This window comes from Budorcas taxicolor, chromosome 3 (genome assembly GCF_023091745.1).
Source record: "Budorcas taxicolor isolate Tak-1 chromosome 3, Takin1.1, whole genome shotgun sequence".
NCBI lineage: Eukaryota > Metazoa > Chordata > Mammalia > Artiodactyla > Bovidae > Budorcas > Budorcas taxicolor.
In genome coordinates, this window is record NC_068912.1 from 91,163,678 (window position 1) to 91,190,461 (window position 26,784).

Sequence of the window (26,784 nt, forward strand, 5' to 3'; positions counted from 1 at the left end):
TAAACCTTTATAAAAACTGGACAATACATGTATATTTAATGGTATCAATATATCCCCTTGTGTATGTCTCTGTAAAATAAGAATGATAATAATATCTACAGCAGGGGACTGTTCTAAGGATTAGACGAGTCAATACATGCAGGGTAAATTTAACAGTACTGGCTAATTATAGCCATCATGTTAATCAGCAAAAAAAAAAAAAAAAAAAGTAACTTTTTTTTTTAAGCATATGAGCCAGGGCACTGGATTTAGAATCAGAAAACCTGGCTTCTGGACAGATACTTCTTCTCTTTGATCATATGTCAATGTCTGTGACTGTTGTAGGACAATGAAACTCAGTACAATACAGTTCCTGTGTCAAATGGTGTTGAAAGTTTGATGAATCAGATGAATTTTGAATTACTGCACATTGCCAATTCAGTAATGAAATAAATGTATCACTGGAAGTCTTTAAAAGTGACATTAGTAAATAAAATGGAACTTTGGTTGTGCAACTAAGGAAGAGTCTGAAAATAACTTAATATGTAATTTGTTTTCCTTTCCTAAAACAATCACTGGACAATAACCAATCTGAGCAGCAAAGTAGATAGACAGGGAAGGCGAATGCTTGGGGTTTAGGGGTCTTACAACTGACCTGCTAATGTGCCTCTGGGTAAGTCCTTTCCCATCCTGGAGTCTCAGTTTCCTCATTGTAAACTGTGGACAAGAGCCTAGAGTAAGAGTTGGACACCACAGTCCTTATCTCAGCTCCACTCCTCAGCAGGGACACTCTGAAACAAGTTACTTTCTCTGAGCTCCATCACTAAAATGAGGACAAAAACACCCAGCAACCTCACAGGGAAGCTGTGAATATCAAGTGTTAGAACATGTGAAATATTTCAGGGTAGAGTTGGACTGTGAAGAAAGCTGAGCTCCAAAGAATTGATGCTTTTGAACTGTGGTGTTGGAGAAGACTCTTGAGAGTCCCTTGGACTGCAAGGAGATCCAACCAGTCCATTCTGAAGGAGATCAGCCCTGGGATTTCTTTGGAAGGACTGATGCTAAAGCTGAAACTCCAGTACTTTGGCCACCTCACGCAGTTGACTCATTGGAAAAGACCCTGATGCTGGGAGGGATTGGGGGCAGGAGGAGAAGGGGACGACAGAGGATGAGATGGCTGGATAGCATCACTGACTCGATGGACGTGAGTCTGAGTGAACTCCAGGAGATGGTGATGGACAGGGAGGCCTAACACGCTGCAATTCATGGGATCTCAAAGAGTCGGACAAGACTGAGCAACTGAACTGAACTGAAACCTCTAATAAATTTTAATTGGAGTCCATCCAAGTTCCAACATTCTATAGTTGTATATAAAGTGTGACCTGAAAAAAAAAAAAAAAAAAAAAAAAAACAGTGACCTGGAAGATAGAAAGGAACAAAAGAGATGGTGCGTTCTTTGTCCCATAAAACCACATCTCAAACAGTATGGATGGGCCCCACCAGGAGGCCAGAGCTCCCTTGCAATCAAAAGACTCTTGGCCAACATTTAACACAAGGGACACGTGTTAGATTCAGGAGACAAAGATGTCCCTAAAGGCCCCCTGGGTGCTGGTTTAAGAAATGATGGGTGGTAAATATGGGAAAGGTACAACCTCTGAAAAACAGACGTCAATGGGAGATCTTCAGTGCCTGCGTAGTCTTTATCAGAATTCCCACAGTTGTGAGGTCAGATGGGAAGCAAAGATTGAACACGAAACATTCACTATTTTACTCCCACCTATAAAAGTAGCCCTCATTCAAAGAGCAGCACGCACACACATACACACTGTTTGACACTAAAGATTATAGCCTACAAAGAAGAGGATGTGATGGGCAGAAGTCCCCTCTTTCATGGTCAAATGTTCCTCATCTAATAATATAAGAAACATAGGATGCAAATGTCCTACAAAGTAATACTGCAATTTCCAAAGATGAGGGCTGTAATGAAGTCAGTGAAAGTGATGGTAAAGAATTGCATGAATCATAAGCAGTGTCAATGATTAATGATGATTGGCCAGTAGACTAGTTAGCCATTAAAGACAAGAAAATTGAAAAGGATAATGACACAATGAGTGCTTTGATGGAGAGTGTTTCTAATACAGTATAAAGGAAGCTCAAGAAAAAATTAATAAGCTTTCTATCATAATTATACAAATTACCCTGCTTTTAATTATTTTGCAAAAGTCAAATGTAAAGACTGCACTCCATCCAAGCATATGTTATTTGAAAAATGATACCAAAGAAACAACATTTGATTCATTCTTAGTTCACTGTAAGCCATTCACATGTAATTGCAATGCAACCTAAATTTTGTTTAAAAAAAAAAGACAAAATAAACATTATGATAATTTTTTTTATTCATTTTCAAAATAATCTCCAACCAAACCTCTGACCTTTTTTCGTAGGCTCCATGAAACCATTGCCCTTATTTCAAGTTTAGTCATTTTAAGTGACTAATTTTGAACATGAGGGCCTCTTTTGTATAGTCAGACAACAATAACCAACTCTACATGGAATCCAGCCCTTGCTGGGCTCTGAGGACCTGGGGATGAATACATCAGACAGGAGAAACAACTTGTACGACAGCTAACGGTCAGAAAAGGCTTTGCTGCACTGAAAGATGTGAAGAAATGAGTAAAAGGAAGCGTAATGAGTAAACGCTGGACAATATAAGTTCAAGGGGTCAGCAGGGACCAGCTCAGACGAGCCTGAAGTCTCTGCTAGGCAGTTAAAATACAAACTCAGTGCACAGGAGAGTGGCTTTCAAGCATATGTCCTGCCTTGAGGGTTTGGCGGATGGAGGTGCCCATAAAGCTCTTATTGCGTCATTATCCTTTTCAATTTTCTGTCTTCAATGGCTAAGAAGCCTGGGCAGCAGGAAGAGTAAATCCAGAAGGAGATGATGAGTTTGTTGCAGGAGGGACAGTGTGAGTTGTCTGGGGACTTGCATGTGGACACACCCGGGAGACATTAGAAAGAGAAGTCTGAAGGTGGTCAGAGAGGAATAGCCCGAAGACAAGGGCAGGGGAGTTACTGCTTTGGAGGACACAGCTGAAACCAAGCTCTCAGGCATCATCTCCCAAAGAGACCACATAGATAAGAAGAGGAACCCACAAATGAAACTTCTGAAAGAGATGAGAAAGAGCCTGCAGCCCACCCAGATGACTCAGGTTGGAATATTGTTACCAGATCCCCAAGTAGCAACCGGGAGGAAATAACAGATGGACCTAAGCAGTCTAAGGGGATACATTTATAGTAATGGAACTTTATGTTTATGCTTGCTCCTTTTCCAAAGGTTGATGGTATCACTGAACTTGGCTTGTTACATGTTGCCAATTCGGTAATGAAATAAAAGCGCTAACTTGATCACTAAGGGAAAACTTGAATTGGTCAAAATAACCTTTTCTCCTTGTAAACATAAGAAAGCTCTCTGATTCTGCAACTTGAGTACATGGCCAGCTGATGTGAAATTATTTCATATGTAACTTCCTCACATTCACTTCAGCCCCAAAATCAAATATGAGGTGGCAGAGTTGAATAAGAAGAGAAAAAAGTAGGTGTCAGGAGGCTCGGGAACTAATTATTGTTCTGTCATTGACAGGAATTGAGACCTGTGACGTATCATTCTCTCTGAACCTCATCAGTGAAGTTTAAAAAATGGGTTTGATGATGCCTGAAGTCTCTTTCAATAGTGAGACTACAGTTCTGCAAGAAAACAGGCCAGTAGGCAACTCTCACTGGACATCTATAACGTCCCAGACCTAGACATATTTATCTTATTTGAAATGCACAGCGTCCCTGTGAGACAAGCTCTATTATTGCCAGTTTAGAGATGGGAAAACTGCAGGTCAGAAAAGTCCTGTGTGATATTTGAGAGAATTTAGGTGTTGGTGTCAGAGAAACCTGGCTTTTAATTGGTTATAATACTTACAAGGCCAGTTATCAATGATTTGCCTTTCAGTTCTGTACCCACCTTCGCTGCCTGGCTTTGTGCTGCTGAAGCTGAGCCCTGTGAACATTTCTTCTTTCGTCAGGTGACAAACGTGAAGCTTTGTCGGCAGAGGGTGCTGCAGGAGGAAGGGTCTTTCCTTCCTGGTTCCATGTACTTGCCTTCTCCTTGCTCCTGTGGTAAATAGCAACCAGCATGTAAAGGACACCCAATCTCAAGGGTGCTCACACCTCAGTAAGTTTCAGCAGCACCCCAGAAGGCAAATCTGCAGCAAATGTCAGAAGCACTCTCCCAAGCAACCCCTCAGGATGTCTTAGCCACACTCAAGGTCCCTAGAGAGTTTTGTGGGTACCCCAGGGTCTGCTTTTCACTTTGCAGCACTACAGCAAACCTCTCCAGCATCCAGTAGACTGTCACACCCTTTCCACTGAGGTCTGAATCTCAGCCTAGCAGTAAGGATCCTCTTCCAATTTGCTCCTTCCTCGTATACTGAAAGAAAATTCTCATGCAGTCCTTGACTCATAGCACTTCCAAATGTGGAGGGAAGGGTGGGGACGCACCAACCAATTCTGCAATATCAGACACCAGCAGGGTGTCCCACAGTTCAGCTATGACACTAAGCAACTGAAGTCAATGCAGACCCACAGGCTCAGGGCAAAATCCCATGTTTGCCTTGGGACTTCAGATGAAAGTCAAAGTACCAGTTACTCACCTAAATTTCTGATCAACTGTATTAATTGGGGGTTCCCACAAGCCCACAAGGCAGAGGATCCAGAGGTCAAACTGCCAACATGCGTTGGATCATAGCAAAAGCAAGAGAATTCCAGAAAAGCATCCACTTCTGCTTCATTGACTAAGCTAAAGCCTTTGATTATGTGGATCACAACAAACTGTGGAAAGTTCTTCAAGAGATGGGAATACCAGACCCAGTAACCTGCCTCCTAAGAAATCTGTATGCAGGTTCAAGAAGCAACAGTTAGTACTGGACATGGAACAATGGACTGGTTCCAAATTGGGAAAGGAGTACATCAAGGCTGTATATTGTCACCTTGCTTGTTTAACTTATATGCAGAGTATTTCATGTGAAATGCCAAGCTGGATAAAGCATAACCTGGAATCAAGATTGCTGGGAGAAATATCAATAATCTCAGATATGCAGATGACACCATCCTTATGGCAGAACGCAAAGACGAACTAAAGATTCTCTTGATGAAAATGAAAGAGGAGAGTGAAAAAGTTGGCTTAAAACTTAACATTAAAAAAACGAAGATCATGGCATCTGGTCTCATCACTTCATGGCAAATAGATGGGGAAACAAAGGAAACAGTGACAGACTTTATTTTCTTGGGCTCCAAAATCACTGCAGATAGTGACTGCAGCCATGAAATTAAAAGATGCTTGCTCCTTGGAAGAAAAGCTACAACCAACCTAGACAGCATATTAAAAAGCAGAGACATTGATTTGCCAACAAAGGTCCATCTAGTCAAAGCTATGGTTTTTCCAGTAGTTATGTATGGATGTGAGATTTGGACAATAAAGAAAGCTGAGCGCTGAAGAATTGATGCTTTTGAACTGTAGTATTGGAGAAGACTCGAGAGTCCCATGGACTGCAAGGAGATCAAACAAGTCAATCCTAAAAGAAATCAACCTTGAATAATCATTGGAAGGACTGATGCTGAAGCTGAAGCTCCGAAACTTTGGCTACCTGATGCAAAGAACTAACTAATTAGAAAAGACCCTGATACTGGGAAAGATTGAAGGCAGGAGGAAAGGGGGATGACAGAGGATGAGATGGTTGGATGGCATCACCAACTAAATGGACATGAGTTTGAGCAAACTCCGGGAGTTGGTAATGGACAGGGAAGCCTGGGGTTCTGTCCATGGGGTCGCAAAGAGTTGGACACAACTGAGTGACTGAACTGAACAAGCTCCTACTCAGGTTCAATCGTGTGTTATAATGACTCACAGAAGTCAGGGAAACACTTTCTTACATTTGCCAGTTTATTATGAAGGATACGATTAAGGGTACAGATGAACCGCCAGAGGTAGAGGTGCATAGTGTAAGATCTGGAAGTGATCAAGTGTAGGCACTTCTGTCTCCAAAGAGTTGGGGTGCGCCATGTGCCACCCTTTTGGCCTGTGCATATGTTCACCAGCCCAGATATCCTCCCAATCCCATAATTCAGGAATTTTTTTATGCAGGCTTCATCACACAGGCATGCACAATTTTTAAGTCAATCTCCAGCCCTTCTCCCCTCCCCAGACGATGGAGGGTAGTTCTGAAAGTTCCAAGTTTCTTAATCATGCTTGGTACTTCAGGTGACCATGCAGGAGCCTTCCAAGAGTTGCATCATTAAAACAAAAGACACTCCTATCACCCAGAAAATTCCAATGGATTTAAGAGCTCCGTGTGAGGTCCTCCTGCCTCCTCCATCACTCAGGAAATCATAGAGCTTTTGGAACTCTATGTCAGGATTCAGGGCAGAGAAACATATATATATATATTGTTGCTATTGATCAGTCACTAATCATGTCCAGCTCTGCAACCCCATGGACTGCAGCACACCAGGCTACCGTGTCCTTCACTGTCTCCTGGAGTTGGCTCAGATTCATGTCTATATTATATTTCATATATATATGTATAGTATTATTATGCTGATATATATTTATATTTCTTATTATTTCATAAGTGTCCTGCCTCCACCTTAGAGGAAAAGATTGCTCCTTACTTCCTATATTCCCTTATTCTCTAGTGTTATCTTGGCCTTTAGAAGTTAATATTCCCTGTAACTCATTTATAGTTCTTTATATTAAACTTTCTCTATTCAAATTACTGTGTGGTTTCTATCTTCTGACTGGACCTTAACTAATATGCTTAGAGAAAATCACTTAACCTCTCTGAACTTCGATTCTTTCTTCTACAAAATGGAAATAAAGTTAAAATAATTATTCAGTTCAGTTCAGTCCCTCGGTTGTGTCCAACTCTTTGTGACCCCATGAATCACAGCATGCCAGGCCTCCCTGTCCATCACCAACTCCCAGAGTTCACTCAGACTCACGTCCATCGAGTCAGTGATTAATATAGTATAAATATAACTTTTGTTTGCACCAAGGAAGCAAGCAATTTGTGCGACTGGCTTTATTGTGCTATTCGCTTTATAGTGGTGGTCGGTAACCCAACTGCAATCTCTCCAAGGTGTGGCTGTATATACAGCACTTAGAAAGGTGCTAGCTAGAATGTTCAATGGTTGAAGCTTTTTTTTCCTACTAAGTCACACAACTAGTAAATGGTGGATGTACAGTTGAATCTAGACCTAAATGATTCTAAAGATTACTTTCAATGCACAGCTAAATGTTAAAACACCCATTTCTTAAGGAACATGAGCCCTTAGAAGACAATCAGTGTAGTGGTTAAGAGCCTGGGTTTGGGAGCCAAAAAGTCTGAATTTTGTACCAACAGTTATTCATTGTGTCTCCATAAGCAAATTACTTTATTTCTCTACTCCTCAGCTTTCTGGTCTGTACCAAGGAAATAATACCACCCACCTCACAGGGCTGAGTAAAGACGGGAAGGGTTGTGACTTGCTTGGTGCCTGGCCCAGAACAAGTTTCAATAGTGATTATTCTAGTCTTGTTTCCTTTACACTCTTCCCAGTTCCATGAACAGATATTGTGAGAGTTTCTGGTGGTGTTTTAAGTATTCAATAAGTTGGTTGAATAAATAATGAATGCAGGGGGAGACAGAAATTTGCTTTAAAAATATTGGAGGTCAGAAAACATGCCAAAGAACTATTAAAAATGCCCTCCCCTTGGATACATCTCATTGGTTAATGGGCAACAACCCAAGCACCTGGCACTTCCCTGCCAGAAGGCAGGAGGCCCCAGAGTCAGCATTGCTGGGCAGCCATGCCAGGAACACACCAACAGAGCAAGCCAGCCTTCTAACAGAGAGGGCACGTGCACTGATGTGTGAGTGGCACCTCTGGTCAGCTGAGAAATGAAGGAAGTCGGGAAGCTTTTGAGGAGCAGCTCCCCACACCCAGAGCTGACCTGGACTGAAATAATAGTAAGTACTGTAGACATAGCATCACCGACTCCACGGACATGAATCTGAGCAAACTCCGGGAGATAGTGAAGGACAGGGGGATCTGGGGTGCTGCAGTCCATGGGGTCGCAAAGAGTCAGACAAAACTGAGCAAATAAACAACAGCAATAACAACAAACTCTTTGCTGAGCTGGCCTGTACCACTGCTCTGCCAGGCCCTTGACATCCCTGACCCATTTTTCATACTCCTGAGAGGGGGTGTTCAGTCTGATGACTCCTGCCCCAGGTAGCTCTAAGTTGTTACAAATGCCTGCTCCATGACCTCGGACAAACGCTTTGCCTCTCTGAGCTGTTCTGTAAACAGAGATACTAACACTGCCTACCTCACAGAGGCAGAGGAACCGAGACAGCATTAAATCTTAGGCTGCAGCCTCCCTCCACAGAGCCTCCTCATTCGCAGCAAATGTGGGCCTAGGAAGTGGACGCTAAGCCAGGACAGTGTGGGCCCTGAGCAGCAGCTCTGAGTTCAAGAATTATCCCTGGATAGAACTGGTCTTGCAGACTGTGGGTGAAAAAAACATAGCAGCTAATTTTTATTAAGCTTTTGTGCCTGGCTAAGCATGTCACATTAAATAACTTACTTACTCATCATAATAACCCCTGCCTACCCCTACTAATAAAGTTCATATAACATCACACATCTGTATATTCTTTCTTTGAGAAATAGAGTTTATTCAGAGAGATACGTATTCCACAGGCAGAATGCTGTCCACCCACACATAACTATATAGCTCAGTTGTGTCCAACTCTGACCCCATGGACTGTAGCCTGCCAGGCTTCTCTGCCCAAGGAATTCTCCCGGCAAGAATACTGGACTGGGTTGCCATTTCTTTCTCTAGGGGATTTTCCCGACCCAAGGATGGAACCTAGGTCTCCTGCATTGCAGGAAGATTCTTTACCATCTGAGCCACTGGGAAGCCCTTTCACTTTCACACATAACTGTGTAACTCTCTTCAGCTAAAAGCCAGCTTTCACATCCACAATTTTCTTTTATCCCCACAGCATGTCTAGGAGGTGAAAACTGCTATTACCCCAATCTACAAATGTAGACGTGATCCCAGAGAGGGGAGACGCCTCGCTTTTGGTGGCAAATGAGTTAGTGACAGAACCAGAGAATGCAGGTCTCGAATCTTGGAGACCAGTGCTTTTTCAACCACAAGACTCTTTTATATATATATAATATATATATATATATGAAATTTTTTTATTTTTTAATTTAAATTTATTTATTTTAATTGGAGGCTAATTACTTTACAATATTGTATTGGTTCTGCCACACATCAACATGAATCTGCCACAGGTGTACACTCGTTCCCCATCCTAAACACCCCTCCCACCTCCCTCCCCATAGCATCCCTCCGGGTCATCCCAGTGCACCAGCCCCAAGCATCCTGTATCGAACCTGGACTGGCAATTCATTTCTTATATGATATTATACATGTTTCCATGCCATTCCCCCAAATCATCCCACCCTCTCCCTCTCCCACAGAGTCCAAAAGACTGTTCTATACATCTGTGTCTCTTTTGCTGTCTCTCATACAGGGTTATTGTTACCATCTTTCTAAATTCCATATATATGCATTAGTATACTGTATTGGTGTTTTTCCTTCTGGCTTATTTCGCTCTGTATAATAGGCTCCAGTTTCATCCACCTCATTAGAACTGATTCGAATGTATTCTTTTTAATGGCTGAGTAATACTCCATTGTGTATGTGTACCACAGCTTTCTTATCCATTCATCTGCTGATGGACATCTAGGTTGCTTCCATGTCCTGGCTATTATAAACAGTGCTGTGATGAACATTGGGGTACACGTGTCTCTTTCAATTCTGGTTTCCCTGGTGTGTATGCCCAGCAGTGGGATTGCTGGGTCATAAGGCAGTTCTATTTCCAGTTTTTTAAGGAATCTCCACACTGTTCTCCATAGTGGCTGTACTAGTTTGCATCCCCACCAACAGTGTAGGAGGGTTCCCTTTTCTCCACATCCTCTCCAGCTTTTATTGCTTGTAGACTTTTGGATAGCAGCCATTCTGACTGGCGTGAAATGGTACCTCACTGTGGTTTTGATTTGCATTTCTCTGATAATGAGTGATGTTGAGCATCTTTTCATGTGTTTGTTAGCCATCTGTATGTCTTCTTTGGAGAAATGTCTGTTTAGTTCTTTGGCCCATTTTTTGATTGGGTCGTTTATTTTTCTGGAATTGAGCTGCATAAGTTGCTTGTATATTTTTGAGATTAATTGTTTGTCAGTTGCTTCATTTGCTATTATTTTCTCCCGTTCTGAAGGCTGTCTTTTCACCTTGCTTGTAGTTTCCTTTGTTGTGCAGAAGCTTTTAATTTGGTCAACCACTCGTAAAAGAATGAAACTAGAACACTTTCTAACACTATACAGAAAAATAAAGTCAAAATGGATTAAAGATCTAAACATAAGACCAGAAACTATGAAACTCTTAGAGGAAAAACACTTTCTGACATAAATCACAGCAGGATCCTCTATGACCCACCTCCCGGAATATTAGAAATAAAAGCAAAAATAAACAAATGGGACCTAATTAAAATTAAAAGCTTCTGCACTGCAAGACTCTTTTCTTGATTCCCTGACCCTCTTCCCACAGATTCCTGTGCCTGGTGAGCTGGATTAAATAACTTTAAATGCCAGTGAGCATTTGGAAGAAGCAGTATGGAGATAACATGCCGCTGGAAGTGATTTGTAGCCGCCTCCCTCAGCCTCTCTGAGGCCATTTAGAGGCTATGGAAATACACCACCAGATCTGGAAGCCCCCCTTACTGCTGCTCCTCTGGATCCACCACCACACGTGGGCTGAGGCCAGGCTTCCCAGGGCAGCTCCCAGCCAGTGACTGAGTGCGGCAGGGGCAGTGCCGCCTGCCCACCCTGCCAGGCACAGCCAGTGGCTGAGTGCATCACAGGAGCAGGTGCCTGCCCACCCCCACTCAGGGTGAGCCCGAGGCAGGGCTCCTTCAGTGAGGAGAAGCCCCTGCATCAGCCTGGCCAAAACCTTCTCAGAAGTGAGCTTGGGTCTGAGTCCTTCCCGTCCACCCCTCCTAACTTTCACCTCTGCTCTCCCAGGGGCAGACCCGCATCTCTTCTACAGGCTTGCCCTGCCGGCTGCCACTTTCTCCCCTTTATCCTTCAGCAGCATTTCCCCAGTAAATCTGTTGAATATCTAGCCTTGCCTTGGCACCTGCCTCTCAGCGGACCTTACCGTTTCCTCTTAGTTGAAGATGTGTTCGCAGATGACCAGCAAATAGGACTCTCATCCTTCACTTCCCACTGCAGTGGAGCAATATAAGAGGACCAGCATTTGTGTCCTGAGTCCCCTGCTGCCCTGCTCTGTACTCGTAGACCCACTTGGCTCTCTCAGCCTCCAGCGTACTAACCTTGACCTGCTTGTCACCCAGGCCCTCCCTTCCCCTTCATCTGACCCCCACCCAGGCATCTCCCCACTATTCTAGCCTCCAATCTAGCTTCCGTTGCTAGCACTGAACTCATCTTTCCCTTTCAGCTCCTGCACCAGGCTGGGCATGGCCCCTTGGGCCCAGCCCCAGGGCCTCTCCCACAAGTAAACCATGTAAAGGACAGTTCCCCTAACCCTGCATCTCTCTTTGGTGGGGGGGTATGCCTAGTGGACAGGGCCAGACATCTACAACTGAGCCTCCCCTGAGCTTCCTTCCCTCAAGGCAGAGCAAGGCTGGCCCCCGTGTGTCACCACGTGAAGGACCTTCACCGAGATCCCAACCAAACTATGACAGGGGACCGGGGAAGAGGTCCACAGGCCTGAACAAATGCCAGGTCCAGGTTGGCAGAGGTGTAGGGAATGCAGAGCTCTGTAGGGAGTCAGGAACTCTGAGACAGAGGAAGGGATCCAGGATCAGCAAGCTGGGCTCAAACAAGAGAGAGTATTTCAGGTAGAGTTAGGACTGCTGCAGGGTCTGATGAGTGTCTCAGGGCCAGCCAGCCTGACTTAGAAGATAGTTGGAGTGGGTCATCAGTCACTGCACCCACCACCCAAACCTCAGCCGTCAGGTTATTCTGGAGGGCATTTTGGTGCCCAGTATTCTTTTTGTAAAGCTCGAGATGGACCTTCCTCTGCCCAGTTGCTCTACTGGGCTCCCACTTCAATTTCCAGTTTGCCCTCGGTTTCTTGCCACAGACATCTCTCTGATTTCTCCCAGACATGGAGGGGGCTGGGTGCTGATCCCCAACAACTCCAGTGGTCAGTGGGTAAATACTGCTCTGCTTCTCCCAGCTCATTTAACACGCCTGCCCCATCCCAACAGGGTGCCATCAACACGTGTGCCCTGCACCGTTGCCCGCCCTCCTGGCCACCTCAATCCTTCCCACTCACACAGCCATTCAATCCCTTCCAGCTGTGTGGTTTTCTCCCACCCTTTTTCTAGTCCAAGTCTCTGAGACCCCTCTTGGGTAAAGGTCAAGTGTATGTGTTACTGAACTTCACCAGTCTGTGTGCCTGAGCCACACAGTAAGGCCAAACAGTTCTAAAACACTGGAGTTTAGAACAGAGAAAGGTTTATTACAGGGCCATGCAAAGATGGCTCCTGGGTGGCTCATGGCCTACAAACCCCAAAGTTACTGAAAGCTTTCATCAAAGCCCTTTTCAAAGCAAAAGCTAAGGGAGGGGCATACTTAGTTGTTGCAAATTTCCTGATTTCAGATCCTTTGTTCTTGAAGTCAGGTCATAGTCTTCTTCGAATATTATTCTCTGTCCTGACAAGAAAGAGCGAGGTCCCCAGGTACAACTTTCACCCTCCAACGTCCCGGTCCTGAGCTCAGTTGGCAGCTCCCTCCGGGTCAGGTTCCCAGACTCTCCTCAGCTGTCACCGCTGAAGGAGCTAGACACCCAACCCAACTGGCCCTCAGGTTCTTCCAGCAGCCCAAAGAGGGGAGACCAGTCCCACAGACTGCGACCCAGGCAGACAGTCACCGCTATTAGGCCACAGAGACCAGGATGGGGGGAGGCTCACCGCTGCCGCAAGGCTTGGGTCCAGGCTAGTGGGTGGCCTTGGCGAGGGCTCTGGAGCCCTGCAGAGCACCATCCCCCAGGGACTGAGCTGGAGGGCCTCAGGGAGAAGGCCGGGATCCACCTCTTAGCTCACTCTCCTCCTCACAACCACTACTCCACTGTTGTCTGATTCCCCTCACTAACCAGCATTTCTTAATAGTTGCTGGTGGGTGAGGCCCACTGCTGTGCTGTCCAATGACTGAACAGGACCACTAATGTTCTCTTACTGATAGCTGGTTGCCAGTGGGCAGGGCCACTGAGGCACCGACCAGTGACTGAGCAGGACCCGTTGCAGAAGGTCCTCTTGAGATCATCCCTCAGGGCTTTCCCAACTTGGGAATCCCATGGCCACTGGGTTCCCTAATCCTGTAATCTCTTGTGCAAACACTGTATCTGTGTTCGCTTCCTTGTCCTCACAATGGAAAAGGGGCTGTGCAGTCAGGCTGCATAATCAATCTCCTGGCATCTGTAACTACCCAATCTCCCCGTAAAGGACTTCCTGCCCAGATATAAAGAGGACTCCTCTGCGTCCAGCCCATTCCAATCCCAGCAGCTGGGACCATGACCTCCCTAGCCAGACCCACAGAGGGGAGACGAAAGAATCCTGCATTGCACGGTCACCCCTACTGATGGTGACAAGTCTACTACACAGCTGCTTGTCTTTCCCAGGAGCACACACACACACATGACTCACACTCACACTAGTGGCCCATCACATCCAATTGCTTCTTGTCTCCCAACACATTCAAACTCTGACACAGACCCTCTTGCTCTTTCCTCTCACATTCCTTCTCTCTCTCTCTCTCACACACACGCACACACACACACACACACACACATGCATGCACACACACATGTAAAAGACTACTTCTGGCCAAGGGAAGAAACACTGAACTCAGGCTATGACCCTGATTCTCCTCTCTCTCTCTGGACCCAGTACGCAAGTGCTCCCCACAACTGCTTCTCTGTGCTCCCCCATGCCCTCTCTATGCTCCCCTAGACCTTCTCTGTGCTCCCGCAGCCCCTCTCTGTGCTCCCCCAGATCCTCTCTGTGTTCCCTCCCACACCCAACCTACTCCCCCGCCCCAGGCCTCCCTCTCCTGCTAAGCCCAAAGTGAGCCAAGGCCAAAGTGCTGAAGTCAAAAATGTTTTCTAAGCACCAAATTATGTTCTCAGGTGAAAAAAGGGCATGTCTCTCTGTTCTTGGGCTCAAACAGAGATGCTAAGAGAGGCTCCGAGGGGATAGGAGGCTGAGTAGGCTGCACCAACCTCTTCCTCAGCCATGGGGTAGGGGGGGTGGTCCTGGGGGAGTTATAAGTGATTCACTTTTGTACCTCATCATAAAACATATTTATCCCTCCATACTAAGGGAACATCTACTAAGCCACTTTCCTCATCCTAAAATAGTAACCACCATTGATGAGCTCTTATGCTTGGACAGGGACTGTGATAAGCACTGGATACATATTAACTAGTTAAAACTCACAACAACCTCACAAATATTATTATGATCATTGTTTTTGCAGATGATAAAACCAAGGATTAGAGAAATTTAATGTGCCCAGTACTACCCAAAAGGTAAGAAATGAGCTGGTAAACAATCTGATCGAGGCCAAAAAAAAAAAAAAAAAAAAATCTGTGTGACCCCTAAGCCCGTGATTAACCACCAGACTCCACCACCTCTCCTGTCCCTCTCTGTGGGACTCAGAACTAAGTTCAAATCCTGACCCCACTGTTGACTGACTGTGTAGCCCCAGGCAAGCTCCTTAATCTCTCTGGATTTCCATTTCCAAACTGGAAATCTCATGGACAGAGGAGCCTGGCAGGCTATAGTCCGTGGGATCGCAAGGAGTTGGACTTGACTTAGCAACTAAATAATTAATGTTATCAGCATATAGATCCAACCTCGGAGAGCTCACAGATAACTAATATGAGCACACAGGTCACTAACGCAAGGCTGGACATTTGAGAAAGATAAGCCGAACATTCTGGGAGGAGAAAGGAGAGTGGCTGCCACAGTTTGGAGCCCTCAGACAAAGCACTAGACCTGGCTTCCTTCCTTCATTTCTTTGCTTTAACAACATCCTTCCTTCCTTGAATCAGTATTGCCTATTTCTGTGCTAACTGTTTTCCAGGCTCTGTCCTAGGCCCTGGGGAGAGAAAGCCACATAAAGATATCACTTTTGACTCAAGTCATTTACACTCTAATCAGAGACATGAAAAGCAATAATCACAAACAAGTTATAGTATGATAGAAGTCAACAGACCACTAACCACTGTCAGGAAAGATGGTTGGGGAGCCCAGAGAGAAAGGCTGGTTGACACAGACCTTTCCAAGACAAAGAAAAAGACTGTTTCCTTTTTCCTGGCCTGCCCACTTCTCTCTTTCTCTGTCTTTCTCTCACTTCACATCATTCAGGTATATTATATATAAATCTGTATATTGCCTTTTCAGTTAATATTATTACATAAGAATTATCCTATATGTAACTGGTATAGTGAATAAAGAGGACTTTAAGGATATAGTAGCTTTATTTTTGTCTCCTATAGCCCTTCAAATTTATTCAATGGGGAAAATGCCTCCCTGTCCTCTGGAGGAAAACTATGACAGTTTCCATGAATCTTCTGTGCACTGTGATATTGGGTATTTTTTAATGTTCTAGAGTTTTTTATTACAAATTTAGTCTCATATATACACTACCATGGACTTCCCTGGTGGCTCAGATGTTAAAAAATCTTCCTGAAATGCAGGAGACCCAGGTTTGATCCCTGGATCAGGAAGATCCCCTGGAGAAGAAAATGCCAAGCTGCTCTGGTATTCTTGCCTGGAGAATTCCATGGACAGAGGAGCCTGGTTGGTGGGCTACAGTCCATAGGGTCACAAAGAGTCAAACACAACTGAGCGACTAATACTCTCACTTCACTTTCATACACTACCATGTGTAAAATAAATAACTAGTGGGAACCTGTTGTATAGACAGTGAGCTAAGCTCAGTGCTCTGTGATGGCCTAGAGGAGTGGGATGAGGGGGAGGGAGGAACGGAGGTCCAAGAGGGAGGGAATTACATGTACACTTTGCCAACAAAGGTCCATCTAGTCAAGCCTATGGTTTTTCCAGTGGTCATGTATGGATGTGAGAGTTGGACTGTGAAGAAGGCTGAGCACCAAGGAATTGATGCTTTTGAACTGTGGTGTTGGAGAAGACTCTTGAGAGCCCCTTGGACTGCAAGGATATCCAACCAGTCCATTCTAAAGGGGATCAGCCCTGGGATTTCTTTGGAAGGAATGATGCTAAAGCTGAAACTCCAGTACTTTGGCCACCTCATGTGAAGAGTTGACTCATTGGAAAAGACTCTGATGCTGGGAGGGATTAGGGGCAGGAGGAGAAGGGGACGACAGAGGATGAGATGGCTGGATGGCATCACCGACTCAAGGGACGTGAGTCTGAGTGAACTCTGGGAGATGGTGATGGACAGGGAGGCCTGGCGTGCTGTAATTCACGGGGTCGCAAAGAGTCGCACATGACTGAGCGACTGAACTGAACTGAAATGATAGCTGATTCATTGATTTGTACATATAGCTGATTCACTTCATTGTACAGCAGGAACTAACACAACCTCCAAAGCAATTATACTTCAATTAAAAAAACACATGGAATAACCAAACCTCCAGACTTGATTCAGAGTCAGTTACTGCTCCCTCCCCGTGGCGAGAGGCCTGCTGCCAGCAAGAAGCCCCCTGAGTAGGGTGGGGAGAAGCGGAAAGCCATAGTCCTTCCTCCTCCACTGTGCCCTGCCATGCTTCCTCCACCTCTGGCTAACTGCTTCTTTCCTACTCCCCACCCTCTTCCAGAGTTGAGGAGAGAAAAAAGGAGGCCAAGATAGGAAAAGAAAGGACATTCTTAATGGGCTGATACTGCCCTGAGAAAGCTTTATCACACTCAGCTCAGCAACATTTCAAGCTCATTCTTTAAACACATTTTCATGGCTTCTCAGAGACCCCACACCTGAAGCGCCCTTAACAACAATACATTCTCCTCCAGCTTGTCACTTACTGCTTCTGCAGCCCCTGGGAACCCAGCAATTCACCACTTGCCTTTTTTTTATTGAATCAGGTCCTCACTCTAGTCAGGCATGTGCACCAGCTCCCTCTCCCCCATGGTCCACACTTTGTCCTTAGGAAACACTCTCACATCCTTTGCTCCAGCAAACTCCAGAAATGCAAGTATCTTTTAACCTGAATCATAAAGTCACTAGATATCAGATACCAAAATAAACTGTAAGACAGGACTCCCCAGAGGTCTTCATGTTCATAACTTTAATAACCAAATATGCCTTCCAATATTTATTCTCCTTTTCTTCCATAGTTATAGCATCCAAATTTTTAACTGGGCTTATTGTTATGATTAAATTTTCCCACTGAGATATAAACAAAGGGTCCTGTGAGGAAGTCTAAGATGTCTCCTCAAAGTGAGAGTATACACATGTGTTTGTTCCTTCTTCCATCCTGTTGCTGGAAGTATGGATGTGAAGGTTGGTGCTCTGGCACTCATCCTGAACCATAAAGACAGTGGTCTTGCTCTAAGGAAGATGGAGCAGAAAACTGGAAGGCAATTGTGACTATTGATCCTTCAAAACAGTTTTGGATTGCCTTGCCCCAGACTTCATTTATGGAGATCAGTTTCGATTTGTTTTAAAACACTATTTAAGTGTTTCGTTCCTGACTCTAACCCTAACACAGTTTGATAGTCTATCTATCATGTGGCTAAGCCATAGTGTATCTGATCATGGCTTTAATATTATTCCTTCAGATTGTTTCCAATTTTCACTTTTAGAAATAACACTGTAATGGACTTTTGTACATATTCTGGTTTATTTCCTAAGGTAGAAAATAAAGCTTTTGCTACAGATACAGGTCTGTATAACTTTCCTAAAGTTAGACTCTTACCTTCTCAGAAGCAGCCACAAGGAGGTCACATTGTTCCTATAATTAACATGCATATGGACTTTACGGATGGACACACGCATCAGTGATGCATATGGCATCACCGAGGCAATGGACGTGAACTTGGGCAAACTTTGGGAGACGGTGAGGGACATGGAGGCCATGGGATCGCAAAGAGTTGGACACGACTGGGCAGCTGAGAAACAACAACATGAACTTTAGAACACAGCCCACTGGGCTTGTCAGCTCTTGTGACTACGACGCTGCATAATACTTCAAAACTCAATAGCTTTCAACAACAAGCATTTCTTCCCATGATTACAAATCTGCAGATCAACTCCACTTCAACTGATTCAGACTAAACTGAGCTGGGAAGCTCTGCTTCAGCTTGCTGACAGTGGGGTCTGGCCAGAATGTGGTTGGGTCAGTCTGCTCCACGTGTTTTCATTCTTGAGCCTAGGCTGAGAAAGTGGTAGCTATCCCAGAGCACTTGTAAGGAGTGGTAGATAAGTCAGGGCATGACAGTGACACTGGTCAGGGAAAGCCTCAGCAGGACAGACAGGAAGCAAGTGGCCAGGCTCTTCTTTAGTCATTTTCAAAAAAATCAGTGTATGCAAATGAGCTGAATAAGCAAGATTTGGAACTGGTCAACAACACTGATTAAGCACGTACCCTTGGCTAAGCCTATGTTAGGTGTTTTCAGAAATACCTTATCAATCCTGGAAACAAAGAAACTTAGCCATACACATTAAGGTCATAGAGGCTCAGTGCTAAAATAGACCAAAGACAAGAAGGAATGCTTTGAAATTCTCCTCCCACCTCAGTCAGTGCTGAGGATCTGATAGTTGTCACAGGGGCAAAAGGATTTGAGAGGCCAAATCTGGGCAACAAAATCTTAGGTTAAAGTAAATGACTCTCACATCTGACTTCCCAAATCCAAAGCCTGGATCTAGGTCTACTATTTTCTGTGCAAATTTAGCAAGATGATTAACCTATCTGTGGCTCAGTTTCCCCATCTGCAAAATGAGGCGGTAAGAGTACGTATGTCATTGGGTTATGGTAACAATTTGGTGAAATAACACATCTAAATTTCTTACAGCAGCACCAAGCCCAGAAAAAGTGCTTGATACATGTTCCTTTTATACCAGGGTGGAACACTTAACTGCTATCAAAACTCAGATTGACTAAGAACATGTGGCTCCTTTGTTTTGTGTATAACTTTTTTCCTCCTAACTGGTAGTTGTACTTTTTCCAGTGTTTACTAATTTCAAAGAAGAAAATATGAGATAGTTGTTTTAGTTTACATTTGGGCAGATAATTGAGGTTAATGTTTTTCATACGTTTATCAATTAGAACGTTTTTAGAAGCCTTTCATAAATGGCTAATCTTTGTCCTCTGAGAGTAAATTTGATTTTTTGAAATAGCCAAAAACCATTCAAAAGGATGACCTGATTACTTCCATGTCTAATGAGGTTTGAACCTCAGTATAACACAATAACATAAATGATCCTTTCAAGGAATGTTTACTCTCGAAGGGGAAATGAAGGCTTAAGCTCTCAGACACACCAGTCTTCTGGCTCCCTTCCTGGCTCCTCTCCAAAATGACATCTGGGTGTAAGGGGGAAGAGATGGGGTTTTAGTGATGTTATGGAAGGTGGAAAGTCATATTTTTCTGGCTGCTCTGGCTCTTCTGGCCCAGGTTGGGTAGGAGTCCCTAATCCACCTGCTAAGATTCACAGACAAAGTGTGTGTCTATACTAGAGTAACTTGTAGAGTAGGCTTTCCACATCTGGTCAGAGTCCAGGGGGCTGCCTGGCTGCCTTTGCCTTTTACCAGCTCTCTCTGGCAATCTAGACTCCTCTGTGGATTCTAGACATGCTCCCACCTGCAATGACTCCAACTTGGCCTGGGCCAGGTACTCCCCTGCGCAGCCCTTTTTCCAGAGCATCTTGACACTGACCAACCATGGAGACCCCCCTTGGGCAATGTTTGCTGCCAAATTCCTGCCACTTTCTGGGTGGCCATCCCCACCTGGCCACAGCACACTGCCATATGGATGTGGTCGCAGCCCACAGACAATATATCAGTAGTCTCGACTGGTTTTTCCAGAAGTCATGGATGGATGGAAGAGTTGGACCATAAAGAAGGTTGAGCACCAAAGAATTGATGCTTTTGAATTGTGGTGCTGGAGAAGACTCTTGAGGGTCCCTTGGACAGCAAAGAGATCAAACTAGTCAATCCTAAAGTAAATCAATGCTGAATATTCATAGGAAGGACTGATGCTGAAGCTCCAATACTTTGGCCACCTGATGCAAAGATCCAACTCATTGGAAAAGACCCTAATGTTGCGGAAATTTGAGGGCAGGAGGAGAAGGGGTGACAGAGGATGAGGTGGTTAGAGAGCATCATTGACTCAATGAACATGAGTTTGAGCAAACTCCAGTGGGAAGCCTGGCATGCTGCAGTCCATGGGGTCTCAAAGAGTCGGACTTGACTTCACAACTGAACAACAGTATGAACCCCTTTGCCCGTGTTTATACTCAGCCAACGTACCTCTCAACTAGCTGAACCAAAGATGGGAGAATATCCAATGTAAAATGATATCTTACCTTCTCATTCCTCCTTTCTCTTTCTGTGTCCTTTTCACTATCTTATGGCATCCCAAAAGGTCAGATAGCCCCTCTACCATCACCTCATGCCCTCCATCTTTCACTACAGATTCCTGGAGATGACTTAATGGAGCACAGAGGTATTTTTGGAACACTCTGGGGAACTCCATAAGCTGGGTAAATCAGAATGCATTGTTGAAAAGCTAAAGGGGAAGATTAAAGGAATTTAGAATTCCTTTTTCAAGATAACACCTGGCTTGTGAGGTTATTTTCCTGCTGAATAATTCTATTTAAATTGTCAGGGAAGAATATTAACTTGCCCTTTCTTTTTGCATTCCTTCTGTTATAAATCATGATCTAGCCCCAGGATGATGGATGCTTCAAGTCAGCTAGAGCAAAGGCCAAGAATGGAAGAAAGCAAAAGAGAAAAACACATTAATAGTTTTCAAAGCATCCCCTTCATAAAGCCATTATGACTAGCTATTATGATAATTATCCTTTCCTTTCTTCCTCTAATTTGCCTTAGAGCTTCTCAACTCTATATCATGCATAGGAATTTATGTGAACATGTGGACCTTGTTGAAAATCTGGTTCAAACAAATAAACTGCTAAATGTTTCTTAGGAAATGAAGGAGACCTGGTATTAGATAGTATCAATAAATCACTGTTAATTTTGTTGTTTTAATGTCATTATAGCTAGGTTTAAAAGAACTTTTTTAAATGTAAACAAGCAACTAACTTCTATGACCCACTTTAAAATATTGTAGCAAAATAGAAGGTGGAAAGACTAGTTGGTAGATAAACCAAATATGGCAAAATGCTGAGTCAAAGCTGAGTGATGGCTCCAGAGAGATTTTCTGTACACTGTTTCTGTGTGCTGTAGACATTTTTAAAATTAAAAAACTTTCAAATTACATGGGGATCTATAAAATACAACCGTTGGAGAAGGAAATGGCAGCCCACTCCAGTATTCTTGCCTGGAGAAGTCTTTGGACAGAGGAGCCTGGTGGGCTGCAGTCCACAGGGTTGCAAAGCGTCAGGCACAACTGAGCAATTAACACATAAAATACAAATAAGGTGTGCCACACTTAACAATCAGGTCAAGAGTAATATTGATTACATGTGATTTTCGCCTTATAGGATCAAGTGTAACTCAGCCTAATGGCAATGCCCATCCGATCATCCATTGTCAGCACTGAGTTTTATCAGTTTTACAACGTTTGGGAGGTTTTAATGAGGCTAAATTTTTTCCATAGATTTATTACCTAGTAAATGTTTAGAAGGTCCTTCAAAATGGCAAATTTTTGTCCTCTAACAGTAGATTTGATTTTTAGAAATCACCAAAAGCCATTTACAGCTACCTGGCAAAGAAGCAGGGAGAATGGTCAGCCCTCATTTTTAACCTCCTAGTCTTTCTTTTCTTGTTTATGTGTCTGTGTCAGGTCTTCGTTGCGGCACATGGGACCTTCGTTGCATCGTGTGGGGTCTTTCCCTGTGGTGCACAAGCCCAGTAGCTGCAGTACTCAGGTTTAGTTGCTCTGCTGCAAGTGGGATCTTAGTTCCCCGACCAGGGATCAAACTCGCATCTCTTGTATTGCAAAGCAGAATCTTAACCACTCAAACCTCTCAAATTTGACAGATGTAACACTCCCCTGAATGACACTAACAGGGTTGAAGATGACAACTATAATGCATTTTGCACCAAGTTCTGGGCATTATACAGACACAGTACCTCTCAAAAATTTCCAGAAAAGTGCCTCAATGCATAGAATGAGTAAGAGAGCCCAGATGGTTGTAGAAATTTAGCCTAAGGCCAACTAGAGAAAGTGCAAAATTTCATTGAAGTCTCCTGTTTATATTTGAAAAGAACATGACTTTTACACTCTGTTCCTCATAATGGTATTATCTAACATTTATTGAGCACTTAAAAGAGATGCTCTTTTAAGCTTTCTCTATATATTAATTCTCTATCTTTTTGGTGTTTTTCTATGAAGCTGGCACTATTATTACTCTATTCTGCAGGTGAGAAAACTTAGGTACAGTGAGGTTAACTAGTTTACTTGAGATTGCACAGCCAGCAAGTGTCAGAGCCAGAATTTGGACCCAGACAGTCTGACTCCAGAGACCGCGCCTTTACCACTATGATGTGTTTCCTCCACAGTGTGTTCACACTCACACTGTCTTTAAATTAAAAAAGAATCAGTGGCATCTAGCAATTTACTATCCACCTGTAACACTGGAACACCATAACCAGCCTGTGCCTTCTCAAGGCCCCAACATGTATGACTGTGGGATCAAAGTTATGACTACCCAGTTGGAAAAACACAAACCTGTGCTATTATCTCCAGTCCTCACAATGGAAGAACAAAGTAAATATTTTTATTTTGTTTTAAATTTTGCCAAACCCAGGGTGACTCCTTTCTCTGGGACAGGCCTTACTTTCATTCTGTGTAAAATATAATGAGGGGCTTCTCTGGTGGCTCAGTGGTAAAGAATCTACCTGCCAATGCAGGAGACACAGGTTCAATCCCTGATCTGGGAAGGTCCCACATTGCTGTGGAGCAGCTAAGCCTGTGCACCACAACTGTTGAGTCTGTGCTCGAACCCAGGAGTCTCAGCTGCTGGAGGAGGCCCCGCGCCCTAGAGCCCTCACTCTGAAACAAGAGAAGCCACTGCAACAAGAAGCCCCCACTCGCCACAAGTAGAGAAAAGCCCATACGAGAATGAAGGCCCAGCACAGCCAAAAATAAATAAATGAACGAAATTATTTTTTTTTAAACCAATGAAGCCAAAAAGGAGTGGGGGGTCAGACAAAGGTTTATTCCACTGTCCCCTTTGGTCTTTCCCAGTGGCAAGCCTGAGAGGTTGCTGCTTCTCAGATCTCTTTGAATCACATGTCACCCACACATGCATGCACGTATAAGGGACACAAACATACACGCACATGCACACGTGTGTGCACACACACAATCTAAGCTTAGGTCAGTGGGCCCTAAGAGCAAACCCCAGTCATGTTCCATGGGGACAGCACAACTTCAGGGGACAGGTAATAGATGGACAATGGAGACACGGCTGAGGCTCCACGGAATCAGCTCTGTCCCAGTAGATTGAACTCTAGCCCTCAGTGCCTGTTTAGACTTTCTGAAGTCAAAACAGAAAATTCACAGAAAGAATCTTCCTGACAAGCAGTGAAATAGTAGGACATGCATCCCCTTCGAGTCAGTTATATTTGATTGACCCCCCCCCCACTGGTCTGGTCTACAGTTCTGTGGCTGTGGGCAAGTGTACTCACTAAGCCTCCTTTGCCTTATCCACAGAACAGTCAAAGTAACAATACTGCATGTATGTGATAACCACACAAGTTTCTTCCAGGACTAAATGAAACAACACGTGGGAAGGTACTAACGTTGTGCTTGGTGAATCATAAGATCTCAGTAAATAGAATTTATTTGGAGTCACAATAGTATATGTACTGTATACACACACATTAAGTGTATTTGCACAATCATTTCAGGAAACGATCATCCTAAGAAGGACCAGAGTACGCCCTGAGGTCACATACAAACGTGGTTTCCCTTGTAACTTTTTATGCTGTTGGAATGCCTAAAATATACATATACATACTCCTTTCTCAGAAATATTTTTATTGCTTACTTAGCATGGCCCCACCCATCAGAACAAGACCCAGTGTCCCCCTCAGCCAGTCTATCCCATCAGGAAGCTTCCATAAGCCTCATCCTTCAGACGGCAGACAGACTGAAAACCACAATCACAGAAAACTAAACAATCTAATCACATGGACCACAACCTTGTGTAACTCAATGAAACTATGAGCCATGCCATGTAGGGCCACCCAAGATGGACAGATCATGGTGGAGAGTTCTGACAAAATGTGGTCCACTGGAGAAGGGAATGGCAAACCACTTCGGTATTCTTGCCTTGAGATCCCCATGAACAGTATGAAAAGGCAGAAAGATAGGATACTGAAAGAGGAACTCCCCAGGGCTGTAGGTGCCCAATATGCTACTGGAGATCAGTGGAGAAATAACACCAGAAAGAATGAAGAGACAGAGCCAAAGCAAAAACCATACCCAGTTGTGGATGTGACTGGTGATAGAAGCAAGGTCTGATGCTGTAAAGAGCAATATTGCATAGGAACCTGGAATGTTTGGTCCATGAATCAAGGCAAATTGGAAGTGATCTGATCAAACAGGAGATGGCAAGAGTGAACATTGACATTTTCGGAATCAGCAAACTAAAATGGACTGCAGTGGGTGAATTTAACTCAGATGACCATTATATCTACTACTGTGGGCAAGAATCCCTTAGCAGAAATAGAGTAGCCATCATAGTCAACAAAAAAGTCTGAAATGCAGTATTTGGATGCAATCTCAAAAACAACACAATGATCTCTCTTTGTTTCCGAGGCAAGCCATTCAATATCACGGAGATCCAAGTCTATGCCCTGAGCAGTAATGCTGAAGAGGCTACAAGACCTACAAGACCTTCTAGAACTGACACCCAAAAAAGACGCCCTTTTCATTCTAGGGGACTGGGATGCAAAAGTAGGAAGTCAAGAACCACCTGGAGTAACAGGCAAATGTAGCCTTGGAGTACAGAATGAAGCAGGGCAAAGGCTAATAGGGTTTTGCCAAGAGAACACACTGGTCATAGCAAACACCCTCTTCCAACAACACAAGAGAAGACTCTACACATGGACATCACCAGACGGTAAATACCGAAATCAGATTGGTTATATTCTTTGCAGCCAAAGATAGAGAAGCTCTATGCAGTCAGCAAAAAGAAGACCAGGAGCTGACTGTGGCTCAGATCATGAACTCCTTATTGCCAAATTCAGACTTCAATTGAAGAAAGTAGGGAAAACCACTAGACCATTCAGATGTGACCTAAATCAAATCCCTTATGATCATACCGTGGAAGTGAGAAATAAATTTAAGGGACTAGATCTGATAGATAGAGTGCCTGATGAACTATGGACAGAGGTTCGTGACATTGCACAAGAGACGGGGATCAAGACCGTCCCCAAGAAAAAGAAATGCAAAAAAGCAAAATGGCTGTCTGAGGAGGCCTGACAAATAGCTGTGAAAAGAAGAGAAGTGAAGAGCAAAGGAGAAAAGGAAAGATACAAGCATCTGAATGCAGAGTTCCAAAGAATAGAAAGGAGGGATAAGAAAGCCTTCCTCAGTGATCAGTGCAAAGAAATAGAGATCTCTTCAAGAAAATTAGAGATACCAAGGGAACATTTCATGCAAAGATGGGCTCAATAAAGGACAGAAAAGGTATGGACCTAACAGAAGCAGAAGATATTAAGAAGATGTGGCAAAAATACACAGAAGAACTGTACAAAAAAGATCTTCATGACTGAGATAATCACGGTGGTGTGATCACTTACCTAGACCCAGACATCCTGGAACGTGAAGTCAATTGGGCCTTAGGAAGCATCACTATGAACAAAGCTAGTAGAGGTGATGAAATTCCAGTTGAGCTATTTCAAATCTTGAAAGATGATGCTCTGAAAGTGCTGCACTCAACATGCCAGCAAATTTGGAAAACTCAGCAGGGGCCACAGGACTGGAAAAGGTCAGTTTTCATTCCAATCCCTAAGAAAGGCAAGGCCAAAGAATGCTCAAAGTACTGCACAATTGCCCTCATCTCACACGCTAGCAAAATAATGCTCACAATTCTCCAAGCCAGGCTTCAGCAATATGTGAACTGTGAACTTCCAGAAGTTCAAGCTTGTTTTAGAAAAGGCAGTGGAACCAGAGATCAAATTGCCAACAACTGTTGGATCATCAAAAAAGCAAGAGAATTCCAGAAAAACATCTATTTCTGCTTTATTGACTATGCCAAAGCCTTTGACTGCGTGAATCGCAATAAACTGTGGAAAATTCTGAAAAACACGGGAATACCAGACCACCTGACCTGCCTCTTGAGAAACCTGTATGCAGGTCAGAAAGCAACAGTTAGAACTGGACATGGAACAACAGACTGGTTCCAAATAGGGAAAGGAGTACATCAAGGCTGTACATTGTTACCCTGCTTATTTAACTTCTATGCAGAGTACATCATGAGAAACTTTGGGCTGGATGAAGCACA